The 20,125-nt window shown below is 43.1% G+C and overlaps 1 protein-coding gene across 3 annotated transcripts in view; it reads right to left on the reverse strand.

Annotated features, from left to right (window-relative positions):
• The window catches only part of cntn3a.1 (contactin 3a, tandem duplicate 1), a 228,057-nt gene extending 218,769 nt beyond the window's left edge, over positions 1–9,288 (reverse strand). For all 3 annotated transcript variants that reach the window (XR_009816915.1, XR_009816916.1, XM_061976479.1), the window contains exon 1: positions 9,031–9,288. The gene's annotated coding sequence lies outside the window, so the exon portion shown is untranslated. The remainder of the gene's footprint in view (positions 1–9,030) is intronic.
• Positions 9,289–20,125: the final 10,837 nt, after the last annotated feature.

Genomic DNA, 20,125 nt, shown 5'->3' on the forward strand with positions numbered 1-20,125 from the left:
ATGCGTACGCTTAAAATTCGCAAAATACGTAAATATGACATGTTATTATTAATGTGCCTGTTACTATATTACATACAATATATACTTACAGCATGTACATAAAACCTTAATGGAGGTGTTTGGATGTTTTTAAGGGCTTTATTGGCAGAATAGAGCGGCTCTCATAGGCTACATTGTAAGCAGACTTTTGATCGCATTTATTTAATATTCAGAATTTAAAAAAAAAAAAAATACTTGCATAGTCGCCTTCGGGTGGGGGAACGGGTCCTGACTGTGGTTTGCGCTTACGCGCCAAACCGCAGCTCAGAGTACCCACCCTTTTTGGATTCACTCGAGGGAGTACTTGAGAGTGCTCCCCCGGGTGATTCCCTCGTTCTACTGGGGGACTTCAATGCTCATGTTGGCAGCGACAGTGAAACCTGGAGAGGCGTGATTGGGAAGAATGGCTGCCCGGATCTGAACCCGAGCGGTGTTATGTTATTGGACTTTTGTGCCCGTCACAGATTGTCCATAACGAACACCATGTTCAAACATAAGGGTGTCCATATGTGCACTTGGCACCAGGACACCCTAGGCCGCAGTTCCATGATCGACTTTGTAGTTGTGTCATCGGATTTGCGGCCTCATGTTTTGGACACTCGGGTGAAGAGAGGGGCGGAGCTTTCTACCGATCACCACCTGGTGGTGAGTTGGCTGCGATGGTGGGGGAGGATGCCGGACAGACCTGGCAGGCCCAAACGCATTGTGAGGGTTTGCTGGGAACGTCTGGCAGAGTCTCCTGTCAGAGAGAGTTTCAATTCCCACCTCCGGAAGAACTTTGAACATGTCACGAGGGAGGTGCTGGACATTGAGTCCGAATGGACCATGTTCCGCGCCTCTATTGTCGAGGCGGCTGATTGGAGCTGTGGCCGCAAGGTAGTTGGTGCTTGTCGTGGCGGTAATCCTAGAACCCGTTGGTGGACACCGGCGGTGAGGGATGCCGTCAAGCTGAAGAAGGAGTCCTATCGGGTTCTTTTGGCTCATAGGACTCCTGAGGCAGCGGACAAGTACCGACAGGCCAAGCGGTGTGCGGCTTCAGCGGTCGCAGAGGCAAAAACTCGGACATGGGAGGAGTTCGGTGAGGCCATGGAAAACGACTTCCGGACGGCTTCGAAGCAATTCTGGACCACCATCCGCCGCCTCAGGAAGGGAAAGCAGTGCACTATCAACACCGTGTATGGCGAGGATGGTGTTCTGCTGACCTCGACTGCGGATGTTGTGGATCGGTGGAGGGAATACTTCGAAGACCTCCTCAATCCCACCAACACGTCTTCCTATGAGGAAGCAGTGCCTGGGGAGTCTGTGGTGGGCTCTCCTATTTCTGGGGCTGAGGTTGCTGAGGTAGTTAAAAAGCTCCTCGGTGGCAAGGCCCCGGGGGTAGATGAGATCCGCCCGGAGTTCCTTAAGGCTCTGGATGCTGTGGGGCTGTCTTGGTTGACAAGACTCTGCAGCATCGCGTGGACATCGGGGGCGGTACCACTGGATTGGCAGACCGGGGTGGTGGTTCCTCTCTTTAAGAAGGGGAACCGGAGGGTGTGTTCTAACTATCGTGGGATCACACTCCTCAGCCTTCCCGGTAAGGTCTATTCAGGTGTACTGGAGAGGAGCCTACGCCGGATAGTCGAACCTCGGATTCAGGAGGAACAGTGTGGTTTTCGTCCTGGTCGTGGAACTGTTGACCAGCTCTATACTCTCGGCAGGGTCCTTGAGGGTGCATGGGAGTTTGCCCAACCAGTCTACATGTGTTTTGTGGACTTGGAGAAGGCATTCGACCGTGTCCCTCGGGAAGTCCTGTGGGGAGTGCTCAGAGAGTACGGGGTATCGGACTGTCTGATTGTGGCAGTCCGCTCCCTGTATGATCAGTGCCAGAGCTTGGTCCGCATTGCCGGTAGTAAGTCGGACACGTTTCCAGTGAGGGTTGGACTCCGCCAAGGCTGCCCTTTGTCACCGATTCTGTTCATAACTTTTATGGACAGAATTTCTAGGCGCAGTCATGGCATTGAGGGGATCTTGTTTGGTGGCTGCAGGATTATGTCTCTGCTTTTTGCAGATGATGTGGTCCTGATGGCTTCATCTGTCCAGGATCTTCAGCTCTCACTGGATCGGTTCGCAGCTGAGTGTGAAGCGACTGGGATGAGAATCAGCACCTCCAAGTCCGAGTCCATGGTTCTCGCCCGGAAAAGGGTGGAGTGCCATCTCCGGGTTGGGGAGGAGATCTTGCCCCAAGTGGAGGAGTTCAAGTACCTCGGAGTCTTGTTCACGAGTGAGGGAAGAGTGGATCGTGAGATCGACAGGCGGATCGGTGCGGCGTCTTCAGTAATGCGGACGCTGTATCGATCCGTTGTGGTGAAGAAGGAGCTGAGCCGGAAGGCAAAGCTCTCAATTTACCGGTCGATCTACGTTCCCATCCTCACCTATGGTCATGAGCTTTGGGTTATGACCGAAAGGACAAGATCACGGGTACAAGCGGCCGAAATGAGTTTTCTCCGCCGGGTGGCGGGTCTCTCCCTTAGAGATAGGGTGAGAAGCTCTGCCATCCGGGAGGAGCTCAAAGTAAAGCCGCTGCTCCTCCACATCGAGAGGAGCCAGATGAGGTGGTTCGGGCATCTGGTCAGGATGCCACCCGAACGCCTCCCTAGGGAGGTGTTTAGGGCACGTCCGACCCGTAGGAGGCCGCGGGGAAGACCCAGGACACGTTGGGAAGACTATGTCTCCCGGCTGGCCTGGGAACGCCTCGGGGTCCCACAGGAAGAGCTGGACGTAGTGGCTGGGGAGAGGGAAGTTTGGGCTTCCCTGCTTAGGCTGCTGCCCCCGCGACCCGACCTCGGATAAGCGGAAGAAGATGGATGGATGGATGGATGCATAGTCATGTCTTTCATAATGATTGTGAATGATAGGCAAATTTCCCCCAAAAAGTGCAGTTTTCCTTAAACCAAACTAAAACTATGACCGAGTAAACTATTTCAAGTTTGCAAAGAAAACACAAATACCAGCATTACAGTCATAGCCCAGGACAGCTTATTTGGGGCCTGTGTGAACTTTGACATGTGCCCAGGGACGAAATAGGGTGAAGTGGGTTATCGAGTTAGAAAACAGTAGGACGGTCTCAATGTACTCCTTTTTATAAATAGAGAAGTAGGACACTTTGTTGGTCGCATTTTAAGCCAAGAAGTTTGGACGACGTCAGCTGCCCACAAATGTGCACTTTTTCGGTTGCAGACCCCAAATTTGGATACACATGGTGTGTTTGCGTAACTGGTGAGAATTTTCGCTGCTCTAAAGATTATCCAGTGGCTAAAACTGCCATGATGCTACAAGTTCTAATAAAGTCTGCATGTTGCAAGACAACGTTGTCTCCTTTAAACCCAAGTCAGGTCACCATGAACTCGTCGAATGTGTTACCGACTCGCCAAGCCAATTAAAGAGGTTTGTTCCTCCTTATATCGTAATTGTCTTGTATTTCTTTTGAGGAAAAAAAGATTTACCGGTATATATTATGTTATCGCCCAGTCCTAGATTACATTCTTGCAAGGTTGCCCTATTGAAAAATGTGGTAACTAGAAAGTTTATCAGATATGTTCCATGCTAAAAACGGGTCCTAAAGGTTCTAGAATCTTTCAACATTGCTGCTCCATTGAGAATACACTCTCCGAAAGGCACAGTTGATGAATTACCCCAGAGCTGAATTAAACTAGACAATATTTCACACAGTTCAAACACGAATGACTGCTCCTGTAATCAAAATAGGCCAGGGTGACAAAAAACAACTAATTTCGGTAAACATTTACTTATTAGTACTTCTTTGTCGCCGTCCCTTCTCTTTGTCCGTCGTATTTCAAACAAAGTAACATCATCATAAGCACGTCCCCCCAAGAGGATGTAGAGTAGCTTTAAAATGAACTAAGGGGAACAAAGTCGACGTCAAATAAGAGAATGGATTTAAACCTCACACTAGTTGTACTACGAATCCCTAGACAGCGAATCTGGCCAAAGGGAACTTGCTGTATTTCACAAAGCTCCGATTATAAGCTACTAATCAAAGAGTCTTCTTGCAATTATGTCAGGACTATGGACAATCGTAACTGTAATCAACTTCAATACAATAAGGGGTGTGGAGGGGATGATGAGTCCTGAGTCAGTTCAATCCCCTTCTGATTACAGACAACAAACGAGTTCTGCCAGCTTTGAAGCAATTTGTGAATTTGTGACCTCTCACATAAACAAGGAATTAGACAAGACAGCAGTTAGGAGACACAACAGCCATGCTACAAGTTCTAAAAAAGTCTGCATGTTGCAAGACAAAGTTGTCTCCTTTCCACCAAGTCAGGTCACCAGGCACTCGTCGAATTTGTTACCGACTCGCCGAGCCAACTAAAGAGGTTTGTCCGTCCCTGTATCGTAATGGTCTTGTATTTCTTTTGAGGAAAACAATATATAACGGTATATATTGTTTTATCGCCCAGTCCTAGATTATAGACATTCTTAACAGGTTGCTCTGTTGAAAAATGTGGTAAGTAGCAATTTAATCAGATATGTTCCATGCTAAAAGCGGGTGCTAAAGGTTCTAGAATCTTTCAACTGAGAATACACTCTCCGAAAAGCCCAATTGATTAATTTTACCCTCGAGGTGAATTTAACTAGACAATATTTCACACAGTTCAAACACGAAGGAAAGTTCCTGTAGTCAAAATAGGCCAGGGTGACGAGAACCATCTAATTTTGATAAACATTTACTTATTATTATTATTTCAACTGTGCTTGTTTTTAAAGGGCTTTATAAATAAAGTTGGTATGGTATGGTATGGTATTAGTACCTCTTTGTCGCCGTCCTTTCTCTTTGTCCGTCGTATTTCAGACAAAGTAACATCGTGATAAGCACGTCCCCCCAAGGGGATGTGGAGTAGCTTTTAAATGAACTAAGGGGAACAAAGTCGACGTCAAATAAGTGAATGGATTTCAACCTCACACTAGATGTACTACAAATCCCTAGACAGCGAATCTGGCCAAAGGGAACTTACTGCATTTCACAATGCTCCGATTATAAGCTACTAATCAAAGAGTCTTCTTGCAATTAAGACAGGACTATGGACAATCGTAACTGCAATCAACTTCAATACAACAAGGGGTGTGGAGGGGATGATGAGTCCTGAGTCAGTTCAATCCCCCTCTGATTACAGACAACAAAGGAGTTCTGCTAGTTTTGAAGCTATTCGTGATTTTTTTGACTTCTCACAAAAACAATGAATTAGACAAGACAGCAGTTAGGAGACACAACAGCCATGCTACACTTTCTAATAAAGTCTGCATGTTGTAAGACAACGTGTCTCCTTTCTACCAAGTCAGGTCACCATGAACTTGCCAAATTTGTTACCGACTCGCCGAGCCAACTAAAGAGTTTTTTTCCGTCCCTTTATCTTAATTGCCTTTTGAGGGAAAAAATATTTAACGGTATTCGTATATTATTTTATCGCCCAGTCCTAGATTACAGACATTCTTGCCAGGTTGCCCTATTGAAAAATTTGGTAACTAGCAATTTTATCAGATTTGTTCCATGCTAGAAGCTAGAAGGCAATATTTCACACAGTTCAAACACGAAGGAAAGTTCCTATAGTCAAAATAGGCCAGGGTGACGAGAACCAACTAATTTTATAAACATTTACTTACTAGTGTCGCCGTCCCTTCTCGTTATCCGTCGTAAATTCAGACAAAGTAACATCGTCACAAGCACGTCCCCTCAAGGGGATGTGGAGTAGCTTTAAAATGAACTAAGGGTTAACAAAGTGGACGTCAAATAAGTGAATGGATTTCAACCTCACACTAGATGTACAACGAATCCCTAGACAGCAGAATCTGGCCAAAGGGAACTTGCTGTATTTCACAAAGCTCCGATTATAAGCTACTAATCAAAGAGTCTTCTTGCAATTAAGTCAGGACGATGGTCAATCCTAACTGCAATCAATTTCAATACAACAAGGGGTGCGTAGGGGATGATGAGTCCTGAGTCAGTTCAAACCCCTCTGATTAAAGACAACAAACGAGCTTTGAAGCAAGTGAATTTGTGACTTCTAACATAAAAATTTAATTAGACAAGACAGCAGTTAGGAGACACAACAGCCATGTTACAAGTTCTAATAATGTCTGCATGTTGCAAGACAAAGTTGTCTCCTTTCCACCAAGTCAGGTCATCAAGAACTCGTCAAATTTGTTACCGACTCGCCGAGCCAACTAAAGAGGTTTGTTCGTCCCTATGCCGTAATTGTCTTGTATTTCTTTTGATGAAAAAAAAATTGTAACTGTACATATTGTTTTATCGCCCAGTCCTAGATTATAGACATTCTTGCTAGGTTGCCCTATTGAAAAATGTGGTAACTCGCAATTTTATCAGATATGTTCAATGCTAAAAGCGGGTCCTAAAGGTTCTACAATCTTTTAACTGAGAATACACTCTCCGAAAGGCACAGTTGATAAATTACCCTAGAGATGAATTTAACTAGACAATATTTCACACAGTTCAAACACGAACAAAAGTTCCTATAGTCAAAATAGGCCAGGGTGACAAGAACCAACTAATTTTAATAAACATTTACTTATTAGTGTCGCCGTCCCTTCTCGTTGTCCGTCGTAAATTCAGACAAAGTAACATCATCACAAGCACGTCCGCTCAAGGGGATGTGGAGTAGCTTTAAAATTAACTAAGGGTTAACAAAGTCGACGTCAAATAAGTGAATGGATTTCAACCTCACACTTGATGTACTACGAATCCCTAGACAGCAGAATCTGGCCAAAGGGAACTTGCTGTATTTTCGCAAAACTCTGATTATAAGCTACTAATCAAAGAGTCTTCTTGCAATTAAGTCAGGACTATGGTCAATCTTAACTGCAATCAATTTCAATACAACAAGGGGTGTGTAAGGGATGATGAGTCCTGAGTCAGTTCAAACCCCTCTGATTAAAGACAACAAACAAGCTTTGAAGCAAGTGAATTTGTGACTTCTAACATAAAAATTTAATTAGACAAGACAGCAGTTAGGAGACACAACAGCCATGCTACAAGTTCTAATAATGTCTGCATGTTGCAAGACAAAGTTGTCTCCTTTCCACCAAGTCAGGTCATCAAGAACTCGTCAAATTTGTTACCGACTCGCCGAGCCAACTAAAGAGGTTTGTTCGTCCCTATGCCGTAATTGTCTTGTATTTCTTTTGAGGGGAAAAAAAATTAACAGTATATATTGTTTTATCGCCCAGTCCTAGATTATAGACATTCTTACTAGGTTGCCCTATTGAAAAATGTGGTAACTCGCAATTTTATCAGATATGTTCAATGCTAAAAGCGGGTCCTAAAGGTTCTAGAATCTTTTAACTGAGAATACACTTTCCGAAAGGCACAATTGATGAATTACCCTAGAGATGAATTTAACTAGACAATATTTCACACCGTTCAAACACGAACGAAAGTTCCTAGTCAAAATAGGTCAGGGTGACAAGAACCAACTAATTTTAATAAACATTTACTTGTTAGTGTCGCCGTCCCTTCTCGTTGTCCGTCGTAAATTCAGACAAAGTAACATCGTCACAAGCACGTCCGCTCAAGGGGATGTGGAGTAGCTTTAAAATTAACTAAGGGTTAACAAAGTCGACGTCAAATAAGTGAATGGATTTCAACCTCACACTTGATGTACTACAAATCCCCAGACAGCAGAATCTGACCAAAGGGAACTTGCTGTATTTCACAAAGCAAAAGCTACTAATCAAAGAGTCTTCTTGCAATTAAGTCAGGACTATGGTCAATCTTAACTGTAATCAACTTCAATACAACAAGGGGTGTGGAGGGGATGATGAGTCCTGAATCATTTCAATCTCCCTCTGATTATAAACAATGAATTAGACAAGACAGCAGTTAGGAGACACAACAGCCATGCTACAAGTTCTAATAAAGTCTGCATGTTGCAAGACAAAGTTGTCTCCTTTCCACCAAGTCAGGTCACCATGAACTCGTCAAATTTGTTACCGTCTCGCCGAGCCAACCAAAGAGGTTTGTTCGTCCCTATGCCGTAATTGTCTTGTATTTCTTTTGAAGAAAAAAAAAATATTTAACAGTACGGTATATATTGTTTTATCGCCCAGTCCTAGCTATAGACATTCTTACCAGGTTGCCCTATTGAAAAATGTGGTAACTCGCAATTTTATCAGATATGTTCAATGCTAAAAGCGGGTCCTAAATGTTCTAGAATCTTTTAACTGAGAATACACTTTCCGAAAGGCACAGTTGATGAATTACCCGAGAGATGAATTTAACTAGACAATATTTCACACAGTTCAAACACGAACGAAAGTTCCTATAGTCAAAATAGGTCAGGGTGACGAGAACCAACTAATTTTAATAAACATTTACTTATTAGTGTCACCGTCCCTTCTCGTTGTCCATCGTAAATTCAGACAAAGTAACATCGTCACAAGAACGTCCCCTCAACGGGATGTGGAGTAGCTTTAAAATGAACTAAGGGTTAACAAAGTCGACGTCAAATAAGTGAATGGATTTCAACCTCACACTTGATGTACTACGAATCCCCAGACAGCAGAATCTGACCAAAGGGAACTTGCTGTATTTCACAAAGCAAAAGCTACTAATCAAAGAGTCTTCTTGCAATTAAGTCAGGACTATGGTCAATCTTAACTGTAATCAACTTCAATACATCAAGGGGTGTGGAGGGGATGATGAGTCCTGAGTCAGTTCAATCTCCCTCTGATTACAGACATAAACAATGAATTAGACAAGACAGCAGTTAGAAGACACAACAGCCATGCTACAACTTGTATTGTTTCTGGTAGTGCTTGCTTGCAAAGACAATAAATAAATCAAATATGTCATTTGACAATCCAAAAACACTGCGTTGCCAATCAAATAGATACAAGGTATTTGCGTGTAGGAGAATTGTTAAGTTTGAGGTCTAATTCGGACGACGAAGATGCGAAGTAGTAAAAGTGATTTACCCAAGTACGTCCACCGCCGAGTTTGTTGACATTCATCCCTCCTCGGATATCCATGTTACGCAGCTCATCATCCCCTTAGCCCTCCGCGTGGATGCGAGCGTGGAAGAGAAGAAGTAGACGATGCTTCTTTTTTTCTTTATCCTCGACACCCTCAAGAAATAACCTCCCCGCGCTCCTTACTTCAGCCTGCGGGCACTGGGGAACCACCGGGCAGGACACGTCCGAACCGACAGAGCCCGACGGCGGCTATGACGCTTGATTCTCCAGCGGGAGCTTGAGCGTATGCGTGTGCGCGTGCGCGCGTGCGCGTGGGGGTGTGTCTGTGTGTGTGTGTGGGTGTGTGTGTGTGCGTGTGTGTGTGTGTGTGCGTGCGTGCGTGCGTGCGTGCGTGCGTGCGTGCGTGCGTGCGTGCGTGCGTGCGTGCGTGTGTGTGTGTGTGTGTGTGTGTGTGGCGGTTGGGAGCGTTGTTTGAGTTTCCGACGCAAGAAGCGCTCGAGAGCCGTGTGACATCAGACTGGACGACTGTCACTTCCTGCCCGCACGTGGGACATAAGTGCAGAAAGTGGATATTTATTTCTATTTTAACTATCCACCACCCCCAGTCCTAATCCTCTTAATCCAGTTCATGATGATATGATGTGTTTTTTAATTTTTTTATTTTTTTTTATTTACTCATCATTACATTCAAATTTCAGATTTAAGCAATGCATAGGCGCCGATCTACATTTCTGCCAGCTGGTGCTCCATGTTAAAGTTAAAGTTAAAGTGCCAATGATTGTCACACACACACTAGGTGTGGCGAAATTATTCTCTGCATTTGACCCATCACCCTTGATCACCCCCTGGGAGGTGAGGGGAGCAGTGAGCAGCAGCGGTGGCCACGCCCGGGAATCATTTTGGTGATTTAACCCCCAATTCCAACCCTTGATGCTGAGTGCCAAGCAGGGAGGTAATGGGTCTCATTTTTATAGTTTTTGGTATGACTCGGCCGGGGTTTGAACTCACAACCTACCGATCTCAGGGCGAACACTCTAACCACTAGGCCACTGAGTAGGTCCCGATACCAATATGTTGGTACCGGTACCGGTACCAAAAGTATATCAGTACTTTTCTAAATAAAGGTGACCACAAAAAATTTCATTATTGGCTTTATTTTAACAAAAAAATATTATGGTATATTCAACATATGCATACTTGCCAACCTTGAGACCTCCGATTTCGGGAGGTGGGGGGTGGGGGCGTGGTCGGGGGTGGTTGAGGGGAGGAGTATATTGACAACTAGAATTCACCAAGTCAAGTATTTCATATATATATATATATATATATATATATATATATATATATATATATATATATATATATATATATCCTGAAAATATGCAAACAAAACTGTGTTTAGATAATTGATACTTCACACTTGCATAAATAAATATTAAGGAATATAACATAACTTGGCTTCTGAGAGCTTCAAAATGTAATGAATAAAATGCTAAAGTTGTTAATAAACAAGCAATTATTTTAATAATTAAATATGGTCATTTTAAATGAATTATTATGATAATTTAAAATTAATTATTTCAAATATGTTTATTTTTATGTATAATTCTATGGCTGGATGTAATAAGGAGTCAGAAAAAATAAAAATAAAAATACAATTAATTTTGATGTTTTTAGCAAAATATAGTATTTTTTTTATTTTATTTTTTTAAATTTTTTTTATTGATAAATATATTTATTTTTAGGTAAGATAAACATAATAATACAATTTATCTCTAGTCTGGTTGATTTATTTCTTGTCACCCTGTTGTCCTCCCTTCGTGAAAAAAGGCTGTCCTCACTCAGGTCCCCATGGAGCTGGAGGGGGCGTGGCTTCCAGCTCCGGCTGAAAATCGGGAGATTTTCGGGAGAATATTTGTCCCGGGAGGTTTTCGGGAGAGGCGTTGAATTTCGGAAGTCTCCCGGAAAATTCGGGAGGGTTGGCAAGTATGGATTTAAGCAATGCATACATAGGCGCCGATCTACATTTCTGCCAGCGGGTGCTCCGTGTTGTCCCGATACCAATATTTTGGTACCGGTACCGGTACCAAAAGTATATCAGTACTTTTCTAAATAAAGGGGACCACAAAAAAATTTCATTATTGGCTTTATTTTAACAAAAAAATATTACGGTATATTCAACATATGTTTCTTATTGCAATTGTGTCCTTAAATAAAATAGTGAACATACAAGACAACTTGTCTTTTAGTAGTAAGTAAACAAACAAAGGCTCCTAATTTACAAACCCCGTTTCCATATGAGTTGGGAAATTGTGTTAGATGTAAATATAAACGGAATACAATGATTTGCAAATCCTTTTCAACCCATATTCAATTGAATGCACTACCAAGACAAGATATTTGTTGTTCAAACTCATAAACTTTATTTATTTTTTTGCAAATAATAATTAACTTAGAATTTCTTGCTGAAATAGGCAGGGGCGTCCATGAAAAAGACGGCGCTTAGATGGCAGCATATGTTGTTCCAAAACCTGTATGTACCTTTCAGCATTAATGGTGCCTTCACAGATGTGTAAGTTACCTATGCCTTGGGCACTAATGCACCCCCATACCATCACAGATGCTGGCTTTTGAACTTTGCGTCGATAACAGTCTGGATGGTTCGCTTCCCCTTTGATCCGGATGACACAATGTCGAATATTTCCAAAAACAATTTGAAATGTGGACTCGTTAAACCACAGAACACTTTTCCACTTTGCATGAGTCCATCTTTGATGATCTCGGGCCCAGAGAAGCCGGCGGCGTTTCTGGATGTTGCTGATAAATGGCTTTCGCTTTGCATAGTAGAGCTGCACTTACAGATGTAGCGACGAACTGTATTTAGTGACAGTGGTTTTCTGAAGTGTTCCTGAGCCCATGTGGTGATATCCTTTAGATTTTGATGTCGGTTTTTGATACAGTGCCGTCTGAAGAATCGAAGGTCACGGTCATTCAATGTTGGTTTCCGGCCATGCTGCTTACGTGGAGTGATTTCTCCAGATTCTCTGAACCTTTTGATGATATTATGGACCGTAGATGTTGAAATCCCTACATTTCTTGCAATTGCACTTTGAGAAACGTTGTTCTTAAACTGTTTGACTATTTGCTCACGCAGTTGTGGACAAAGGGGTGTACCTCACCCCATCCTTTCTTGTGAAAGACTGAGCATTTTTTGGGAAGCTGTTTTTAATACCAAATCATAGCACCCACCTGTTCCCAATTAGCCTGCACACCTGTGGGATGTTCCAAATAAGTGTTTGATGAGCATTCCTCAACTTTATCAGTATTTATTGCCACCTTTCCCAACTTCTTTGTCACGTTTTGCTGGCATCAAATTCTAAAGTTAATGATTATTTGCAAAAAAAAAAAAGTTTATCACTTTGAACATCAAATATGTTGTCTTTGTTGCATATTCAACTGAATATGGGTTGAAAATGATTCGCAAATCATTGTATTCCGTTTATATTTACATCTAACACAATTTCCCAACTCATATGGAAACGGGGTTTGTATTTGCTGATATATGCAGTAACATATTGTTAAAGTTAAGTTAAGTTAAAGTACCAATAATAGTCACACACACACTAGGTGTGGTGAAAATTGTCCTCTGCATTTGACCCATCCCCTTGTTCACCCCCTGGGAGGTGAGGGGAGCTGTGGGCAGCAGCGGTGGCCACGCCCGGGAATAATTTTTGGTGATTCAACCCCCAATTCCAACCCTTGATGCTGAACGCCAAGCAGGGAGGTAATGGGCCTTTGGTATGACTCGGCCAGAGTTTGAACTCACAACCTAACGATCTCAGGGTGGACACTCTAACCCAGTGGTTCTGAACCTGGGTTCGATCGAACCCTAGAGGTTCGGTGAGGTCGCCTCAGGGGTTCGGCGAAGGTCAAAACACACCATCGTGTAAATACAAACTTCTCCCTATCGGCGTATTACGGATACGGCAACAGCTGACTGATTTGCAGGTGTGTAATTTGTTGTGAGTTTATGCACTGTGTTGGTTTTGTTGTTTGAACAAGGTGATGTTCATGCATGGTTCATTTTATGCACCAGTAAAAAAAAACATGGTAACACTTTAGTATGAGGAACATATTCACCATTAATTAATTGCTTATTAACATGCAAATTAGTAATATATTGGCTCTTAACTAGTCATTATTAAGTACTCATTAATTACTTATTCGGCATGGCGTTATTATAACCCTGACCCTAACCCTAACCAAAACACTCTAATTAAGTCTTTATTACTTAGAATATGTTCCCCTAGTGTCCAAATAACTCTGAATTAAGTCTTCATTACTTGAGAATAAGTTCCCCATACTAAAGTAACTTTGTCTTGATTTTGAAAAAAAAAAAACTTTTTATTTTTCACTAAAGAAGGGTTCGGTGAATGCGCATATGAAACTGGTGGGGTTCAGTACCTCCAACAAGGTTAAGAACCACTGCTCTAACCACTAGGCCACTGAGTAGGTTTGTTATGTCATTTTTCATTCTATCATTTTGTAAAAATTATTAAGGACAAGTGTTAGAAAATGAATTATTAATCTAAATTGTTATGGGTTATACTTATAGCGCTTTTCTACCTTTAAGGTACTTAAAGCGCTTTGACACTATTTCCACATTCACCCATTCACACACTGACGGCGGGAGCTGCCATGCAAGGCGCTAACCAGGACCCATCAGGAGCAAGGGTGAAGTGTCTTGCTCAAGGACACAACGGACGCGGCTGGGATGGTAGAAGGTGGGGATTGAACCAGGAACCCTCAGGTTGCTGGCACAGCCACTCTCCCAACTGCACCGCGCCACATTGTCCCCTATCTACTTGTTCATTTACTGTTAGTATCGCCTTACTTTCTATTTCAACATGTTCTATCTACTTCTGTTAAAATGTAATTATCACTTAATCTTCTGTTGTTTGAAACTTGACATTAGTTTTGGATGATACCACAAATTTGGGTATCAATCCGATACCAAGTAGTTACAGGATCAGACATTGGTCATATTCAAAGTCCTCATGTCTCAAGGGACATATTTCCTGATTTTATAAACATAGTATAATTTCTTTTTCAACATAAGGAGATTTTGTGATGTTAAAAAATATTGATGTAATCATAGTAGTATCGACTAGATACACTATTGTACGTGGTATCATTACAGTGGATGTTCGGTGTTGATCCACCAATGGCGTTTGTTTATATTGTGACGTCCCGGAAGAGTTGGTGCTGCAGGGAATTCTGGGAATTTGTTCTGTAGTGTTTATGTTGTGCTGCGGTGCAAATATTCTTCCAAAATGTATAGCTCGGTTGGGAGAGCGGTTGTGCCAGCAACTTGAGGGTTTCAGGTTCGATCCCCGCTTCCGCCATCCTAGTCACTGCCGTTGTATCCTTGGGCAAGACACTTTACCCACCTGCTCCCAGTGCCACCCACACTGGTTTAAATGTAACTTAGATATTGGGTTTCACTATGTAAAGCGCTTTGAGTCATTAGAGAAAAGCGCTATATAAATATAATTCACTTCACTTCACTTCGTCGTTGTTGCTTAGTGTGGTTTCACTATATGGCACATGTTTATGACAGTGTTGGCATTGTTCATATTTAAAGTTAAAAAAGTTAACGTACCAATGATTGTCACACACACACTAGGTGTGGTGAAATTATTCTCTGCATTTGACCCATCACCCTTGATCACCCCCTGGGAGGTGAGGGGAGCAGTGAGCAGCAGCGGTGGCCACACCCGGGAATCATTTTTGGTGATTTACCCCCAATTCCAACCCTTAATGCTGAGTGCCAAACAGGGATCCCGTTTTTATAGTCTTTCGTATGTCTCGGCCGGGGTTTGAACTCATCAACCTACTGATCTCAGAGCGGATACTCTAACCACTAGGCCACTGAGTACTACCGTACTGAAACCTTAGTGTGACATGTATGGTTGTTGAGTAAGTATGCACTTAATTTGCTCGTGTGCACTATGTACAAAGTCAATCAATCAATCAATCAATCTTTATTTATATAGCCCTAAATCACAAGTGTCTCAAAGGGCTGCACAAGCCACAACGACATCCTCGGTACAAAGCCCACATACGGGCAAGGAAAAACTCACCCCAGTGGGACGTCGATGTGAATGACTATGAGAAACCTTGGAGAGGACCGCATATGTGGGTAACCCCCCCCCCTCTAGGGGAGACCGAAAGCAATGGATGTCGAGTGGGTCTGACATAATATTGTGAGAGTCCAGTCCATAGTGGATCCAACATAATAGTAAGAGTCCAGTCCATAGTGGGGCCAGCAGGACACCATCCCGAGCGGAGACGGGTCAGCAGCGTAGAGATGTTCCCAGCCGATGCACAGGCGAGCGGTCCACCCCGGGTCCCGACTCTGGACAGCCAGCACTTCATCCATGGCCACCGGACCTGTGCCCCCCCCCCCCTCAAGGAAAAGGGGAGCAGAGGAGAAAAGAAAAGAAACGGCAGATCAACTGGTCTAACAGGGGGGCTATTTAAAGGCTAGAGTATACAAATGAGTTTTAAGATGGGACTTAAATGCTTCTACTGAGGTAGCATCTCTAATTGTTACCGGGAGGGCATTCCATAGTACTGGAGCCCGAATAGAAAACGCTCTATAGCCCGCAGACTTTTTTTGGGCTCTGGGAATCACTAATAAGCCGGAGTTCTTTGAACGCAGATTTCTTGCCGGGACATATGGTACAATGCAATCGACAAGATAGGACGGAGCTAGACCGTGTAGTATTTTATACGTAAGTAGTAAAACCTTAAAGTCACTTCTTAAGTGCACAGGAAGCCAGTGCAGGTGAGCCAGTATAGGCATAATATGATCAAACTTTCTTGTACTTGTCAAAAGTCTAGCAGCCGCATTTTGTACCAACTGTAATTTTTTAATGCTAGACATAGGGAGACCCGAAAATAATACGTTACAGTAGTCGAGACGAGACGTAACGAACGCATGAATAATGATCTCAGCGTCGCTAGTGGATAAAATAGAACGAATTTTAGCGATATTACGGAGATGAAAGAAGGCCGTTCTAGTAACACTCTTAATGTGTGATTCAAACGAGAGAGTTGGGTCGAAGATAATACCCAGATTCTTTACTGATTCGCCTTGTGTAATTGTTTGGTTGTCAAATGTTAAGGTGGTATTATTAAATAAATGTCGGTGTTTAGCAGGACCGATAATCAGCATTTCCGTTTTCTTGGCGTTGAGTTGCAAGAAGTTAGCGGACATCCATTGTTTAATTTCATTAAGACACGCCTCCAGCTGACTACAATCCGGCGTGTTGGTCAGCTTTAGGGGCATGTAGAGTTGGGTGTCATCAGCATAGCAATGAAAGCCAACACCGTATTTGCGTATGATGTCGCCTAGCGGCAGCATGTAAATACTAAAGAGTGCAGGGCCAAGAACCGAACCCTGAGGAACTCCGCACGTTACCTTAACATAGTCCGAGGTCACATTATTATGGGAGACGCATTGCATCCTGTCAGTAAGATAAGAGTTAAACCACGACAAGGCTAAGTCTGACATACCAATACGTGTTTTGATACGCTCTAATAAAATATTATGATCGACGGTATCGAAAGCAGCGCTAAGATCAAGAAGCAGCAACATAGATGACGCATCAGAATCCATCGTTAGCAGTAGATCATTAGTCATTTTTGCGAGGGCTGTCTCCGTAGAGTGATTTGCCCTGAAACCGGATTGAAAAGGTTCACAGAGATTGTTAGACACTAAGTGTTCATTTAGCTGCTGTGCGACAATTTTTTCGAGGATTTTCGAAATAAAGGGAAGGTGGGACACCGGTCGGTAGTTTACCATGAGGTCAGGATCAAGGTTAGGTCTTTTGAGCAGAGGATGAATAACCGCTTTCTTGAATGCTAGGGGAACAGTGCCAGAGGAAAGTGATAAGTTTATAATATTTAGCACTGATGGACCTAATAATACAAAAAGCTCCTTGATAAGTTTCCCAGGAAGTGGGTCAAGTAAACATGTTGTTTGTTTTATCCCACTTCCACGCTGTAATAGTTCCTCTAATGTTATTTCATCAAAAAGAGAGAGACTATTTTGTATTGCAGTATCCGTCGTAGATACAGTTGTATCTGTGTTCATAGAACCCAGTTGTAGCTGGGATGCGTTGTCTTTAATCTCCTTTCTAATGAGTTCAATTTTCTTATTAAAGAAATTCATAAAGTCATCTGCCGAGTGGGTGGAGCTATTGGGAGGAGTCCCTTGTTGGGTTAGCGATGCTACTGTACTAAACAAAAATTTAGGGTCGTTTTTGTTGAGGCGGATGAGATTTGAGTAATATTTAGCTTTAGCTAAGGTAAGCATGCGTTTATACGATATTAAACTATCACTCCATGCTTGATGGAAAACCTCAAGCTTGGTCGCGCGCCATTTGCGTTCCAACTTTCTACATGATAATTTATGAGCTCTGGTTTCCTCTGTAAACCATGGGGTGCGCCTTTTAGGGGCCCTTTTTTGTTTTAGCGGTGCTATACTATCAATGGTTTTGCGCAGGGCATTGTCAAAGTTGTTAGTGAGGTTATCAATAGAGCCGACATAATTTGGGAATGGTGCCATTACCGAAGGCAGTAGGTCAGCAAGAGTCATCGTTGTGGCGGCATTAATGTTGCGGCTGCTATAGCAGTTATTATTATTATTAGTTTGTTGACAATGAGTCAGAACTTCGAATTTTATAAGGTAATGATCGGACATTACTTTAGTATACGGGAGTACCATAACTTTGGAGGTGGTGACACCCCTGACCAGCACTAGATCTATCGTATTGCCGTTGCGATGCGTAGGTTCATTTATTATTTGTGTAAGACCACAGCTATCAATTATAGTCTGGAGCGCCACGCACTGAGGGTCCGATGGGGTATTCATATGGATATTAAAGTCCCCCATTATGATTATATTGTCTGCGTGCGTCACTAGATCAGCAACGAACTCTGAGAATTCATTAATAAAGTCCGAGTAGGGCCCTGGGGGGCGGTAGATAACAGCCATATCGAGAGGCAGCGGTGCGACAGACCTCATAGTAAGCACCTCAAACGATTTGTATTTATTATTTAGGTTAGGGGTAAGGTTAAAGTTTTCATTGTATATTAGTGCGACCCCCCCACCCCTTTTAAGGGGACGGGCAATATGCGCATTCGTATAGTTAGGAGGAGATGCCTCATTTAGCGCAAAAAATTCGTCTGGTTTGAGCCAGGTTTCGCTAAGACCAATGACGTTAAGATTGTTGTCTCTAATGACCTCATTAACTAATAACGTTTTGGGAGACAATGATCTTATGTTTAAAAAGCCCATATTATAAGTATTGGGCTGTTTTGACGAGTTTTTGTTTAAATTATCCGTAGTAGAAATATTAATAATGTTGCGTTTATTATACGTAGTGCACTTTAAATAGTTTCGACCATATCTAGGAATTGATACGACGGGAATTTTCAGATTGTTTGCTTGATGCTGCGATCGACTGAACGCATCATGATTTGCCACCTCAGTAGAATGCATATCTACCCCGGACACATTCACAACAGAAAACACATTATGTGAGTTGTGTGTTATTCTAAGAAAATTGCTATGCGTACAGGAATTATCCAGCCTGGTGCTGGCTAGTTCTAGCTTAACTGACTCCTCACCCGGACTAGCAGGCTCTGTAATTGCCTGTGACCGGGCTTGCTCTAGTGTAGTTAGTCAAATGTGACTTAAACAGTAGTCTATATTCTTAGACAGGATGATGGCGCCTTCCTGGTTAGGGTGAAGGCCGTCCCTCATCAGCAAGCCTGGTTTGCCCCAGAAAGAGGGCCAATTATCAATAAACGTTAGTCCCTGTTGTCTACAGAAGCTAGCCAGCCACTTGTTAAGCGAGACTAATCTGCTATATCTCTCATCATTGCCTCTCGCAGGCAGGGGGCCAGAGACAATTACTCGATGCCTGGACATCTTTCTAGCGAGATCACAAGTCCTGGCTATGTTTCTCTTTGTAATCTCTGACTGTCTCATTCTAGTGTCATTGGAGCCAACGTGTACAACTATATTCGCATAACTAGTGGTGCGATTAGCCTGTCGTACGTGTTTACTAGGCCTGTTGCGAGTTAGCTCCCTAAGATTAGCCTCTATGTCAGGTGCTCGGGCCCCCGGGATGCACTTAATTGTGGCTGGTTTGCTAAGCTTTATGTTTCGGGTGATGGAGTCCCCTATGACTAAGGTGTGGTGCCCGGTAGACTGGGGTGTAGGACTAGCTAAAGAGCTAAATCTATTATGCGTCTCAACCGGTACACCGTAGCTTGTAGGCCGCTTAGGACTGCTACAGGCTGGGCTAGTTAGCTCGCTACAGCTAACGCTAGCAGATGTGTCCGCAACATCTAAAGTTACGAGATTACTCTGCTCTAACTGGCGGACACGGCCCTCTAGCAGAGCCAGCCTCTCCGTGAGTAAGGTGCAAGACGCGCAGGAAGCCATACTCACGGTGTTTTCTGTCACCGAGTGAAGTTCCTGCTGTCTTCCGAGAAGTCCTGGTCACGGTGTGCAGGAGTAGACTCCTTCTGACCGGCGCCCGGCGACGCCTTTCTCCGCGCTAGCTTCGTTAGCTTAGCAGCTAGCTGCTAGCTAGCTGCGGGAGGGGTGGAGAGACAGAGATCGGGTGATTTGCAAGTTAAATAGTACTACTAAATATGTTGAGAAAGTAATAAAGAAAGCTGCAGAACAATTTAAAAGCACACAAATAGAACGATACTTAGCTTTTTCGAAACAGCGAGCAGTCAGCGAGCAGTCACGCACCAAGTCAAAATGATTGTGTCATTAGTTCATTATCGGGCACAATTAAATCTTGGTAGACTTTGTTGATTATATATTATATGAAATTTTACTTTTTATATTATGTATAATGGTCCAAACTCGTCACAAAATTAACAACAACAAGATTGATTTTTCAAAAATAGTTTTAAAGATCGAAAGTTGCCATCAATCCCACGTGTCCGTGGGTGCTCGGGCCCTGAAGCACCGACGGGATCGGCGTCTATGAATGCATACATTCAT

This window comes from Nerophis lumbriciformis, linkage group LG01 (genome assembly GCF_033978685.3).
Source record: "Nerophis lumbriciformis linkage group LG01, RoL_Nlum_v2.1, whole genome shotgun sequence".
Classification (NCBI taxonomy): Eukaryota; Metazoa; Chordata; class Actinopteri; order Syngnathiformes; family Syngnathidae; genus Nerophis; species Nerophis lumbriciformis.